The following is a 3,926-nucleotide window of genomic DNA, read 5'->3' as shown; positions in this document are numbered from 1 at the left end:
GATACCACAACCCATATTAGCCATCATGGGCCGTGGTGGAGGTTTGTTTAGGTCCCAAAATTTAGTTTTAAGTTGGGATTAGCTTGGTCATTCCCTATATTTTATTAATTAATGTGATGGTTTTTAGGACTATATTCTCACCAATCAAGTACCTTAAGTCCCCTTAACCCTCCTATTCTCACCATAACTCCAAAATCACAAAATCTTCTCTCCCAAGTTCCCTCACAAGAGTCTTCTTCTTCCTCAAGCAAGTTCTAGGGTTTCCATCAAGATCAAGCTTCAATTCTCTTCAATCTAGGGCTTCTAAGAGTCAAGGTATGTGGGAATTCATCCATGGGTACCTTTCACCTATGGAATCCCAAGTTTTCTCTCCAACTTTATTATGATTTCTTAAAGAAAAAAGGCCCAATTTCATGATTTGCGTTGGAGTTTCTTAATTATGATATATTTTAATGCTATTAGCCTTATTATTCATAATTCACATCATATTGCATATTTTAAGATGAATTTTAGTGACCCATGCTATATGCTAGTTTCAATTATAATTTATGATCTATGATAATGATTTCCAAGTTATATTTAATAAAAGCTTTATGAATGAGTTTCAAAGATGCTTTATGCAAAGAAGTTATGAATGATGTTCAATGATGTTTCAAGCAAGCTAATGATAGGGCGACTTAATGAACTAAACATGTTTTATGAAAAAGAATTCGTAATGATGGAATGCCTACACCCACATTACATAATCACATAATCACATAATAGATGAGTTAGTCTTATGATTTTGGATTGTTGTCTCTTCAGATAGTTCTCGACTCATGAGTTAGCTTTTGAGGATACAAAGCAAGTACAGCAAGAAATGAACCAAGTACTTAACAAATAATTATCATTTACCCTTTCTTGAAAGAATAAAAGGCAAACTGGCTTCAACAGGCACATCAAGTTGACAAAGGAAGGGGATAAATTTACAAAGACTAATGGAACTCAAAGTGGAGTGACTTTAGTGGAAGACAAGATACATGTAGTAAGGTTGAGATGGTTTGAACATATGAGAAGGAGATGCACAGATGTCCCAATGTAGAGGTATGAGAGGTTGACTATGGATGGATTCAAGAGGTAGAGGTAGACCGAAGAAGTATTGGAGAGATGTGATTAGATAAGAAATAACATGATGATAGATGAGCTACTCTTATCTTATCTTTATAAAGATGGATCGATATTTATTATTATCTTTCCATGTGATGTTATTGATTATATTTTCATGAAAGTTTTGTTAGGATAATGACTAAGCACTGAGAGGACTTTAAGGTGGGATTTGATCGGGTATGCCACTATAGCTACCCAAGGGAATCCTAGTAGCAACCTTCAGTCCTAAACTACATTGCTCGAGTAGGTTCAAAGATTCCAATATATCAAATCTAGTAGATCCATATAGAAAAGCTAAAAGAGTTATTAATGGAGTATGCACTAGCAAGGTAGCCTCTCCCGTCTCAATGTGGGAGTCATCAGATTTCATGTATTAGCTCGCAAATATGTCAGTTAAACTTACAATCCCACACCAATTAAAGTAAAGTTATGAGTTCTTGTGATGATTATGAGACTTTTGATGTATTGACCAATGAGATAAATATATTAATGTTTTCATGACATTATTCATGATTTAAAGATATTAGTTTTGCATTCCATGATTCATATTGATTATTTCCTATTTTTATTATTCATGCATCTTCTCATATACTTAGTGCATTCCATGTAATTACACATAATTTTTGCTACTATTGTATCATAATATAGGGTACGACAATCACATTCATCCTCCTCCCACTTGTTGCTAGTGCTTGCTACTATCTTAGTGTTGGTGAGTCCTCACAGTTTGAGGACATGACATTTTACTTGCTTATAAGTCTATGAATTTCTTTTATATTTGATATTGGGTGAGCTAGGAGATTATCTTATGCCCCAATCTAGTAGTAGAGACATGTTAGATAGTAATAGTCTATGTTGTTGCTTTCTCAGTTCTAGAATTATGCTTTTATTAAGATGTTGCTTTTATATCTTTGATCTGTCTTATTTAGTTCATTTACCTTATGTATGCTCATGAATGATTTTTACGATCCAAGCCTAGGGCCTAGATGTGACACGATGAATGAGGAACTCGGAGGTACGTCACCCAAGCCTCTTAGAATTCATTTAGTCTTTCATCAGTAATGACAATACATATCAAGTGGAAGAAAAAGGGGAAAGTAGACTAAGGGAGAACATCATAAAATAAGAGTCATCATCAACCTTAGATCATCATACATTTATGTCCAAACATACCTCTACTAATAGACTTGGCGGGGGCTAAGATATATCCTTAGCTCACCCTCAAATAAACTAACAATGAAGTACCAAAATAGGTGTCTTAATGCCTCAACATCACATATTCTATAAAGGAGAGGAGTATTGTCCTTGAAACAATGGGAACTCACCAAAACTGTCCTTCAAATGATCCAACTAACCACATGGAGGAGGAGGAACACCGGTCCCTACATGGTGATATCATGTAGGCAAAAGAGTATGCATTAGTACTTTGAATATACTAAGTATGTGAGATATGCATGAACAAATAAGATAATATAATCAATATTCCATAAGATGCATGATCAATCATAATGAGCATCAGTATAGATTAAAAGCAATCTTTAAACATAAGAAATTCTTGGTCAATGCATATCATAAAGCTTCAAAGTAACACTTACTTCATGTCATATAACTTGTGAGATAGGACCTCTAACCTTATAAGAGATCATGGAAATATGAAATATATTAGTATTCATAGTAAGAAATACCTTAAACATCGAGAGAATGACCTTGTAACTTAGTGAGAGCGACCATTAACTGACATAAATCATGTGAGCTATAACATGGAGTCCCAATATTTACCCACACATTGGAGGAAAGGGGGAGACTACTTGCCAAGGTAGACTCCTATATGCCTATGTGGATTTACTAAGCTACATGAAGGATCGAGACTCAACTACGGGCGACCCTCTAAGGAATCAAGCCTCTTCTACGAGTGATCCTCTAAGGAATCAAGCCTCTTCTATGGGTGATCGTTTACCCTATGGTGACACATAGTTATGGGATAATGGAATCTTTCTACGGGTCTCTTTCCTTTTCTATGGGAGAGAATGTCTATCCCAAGGTCCACTCAGTTTTAGGTAAACTCTCAATGGAATAGACAAACGATAAAACCTAAACTCAATCATCATGTGGGAGAGGCCATATCTATTACCCGTCTATTCTTCATAAGAACATAATCATAGAATCGTTCCTTATCTTTATCTCATGTAATGTGAGTGTAGACCTTTCATCATCATATAGCTTTATTCGTAAAACATCTTTAGGGCCTTAAATCACCCTATCATTAACTTTCTTGAACATTAAAGAATCATCATTCACAAAACTTTTTTGCAAAAAGCACCTTTAAACTCATTTGTATACCTTGTCAAACATTCACATAGCTTTCGTTGAATATAACTTGGAACTCAAGATCATAGCTTATACTTGCAACTTAAGGTAAAATATGCATACATGATAGATGGACTTATCACACCATAATAACTTCTTTGATCTTATCTTTGATCATCACTATAACTTTCATCATAAAAATTATAATCTCACCTTTTATTTCATAAAAACTTTACTTGAAGATCATTGAACTTGTAATCTATCCGTGAAAATCATATTTAACTTCATAATCTAAACTTGGAAATATATGCATGCATGAGAATTCATTATTCTACTTAAAATCATGCAATTCATATAAAAACATGCATATAATGATCATTAATAACATCTAAAATGGAATTAAATCAGCCTAATGCAATACATCAAAACTAGGGTTCATAATTAATTGAAAATGAAAGAAACTTTGAGAAAAC

This window comes from Solanum dulcamara, chromosome 3 (genome assembly GCF_947179165.1).
Source record: "Solanum dulcamara chromosome 3, daSolDulc1.2, whole genome shotgun sequence".
Lineage (NCBI taxonomy): Eukaryota > Viridiplantae > Streptophyta > Magnoliopsida > Solanales > Solanaceae > Solanum > Solanum dulcamara.
Note: the sequence above shows the minus strand (reverse complement) of the source record.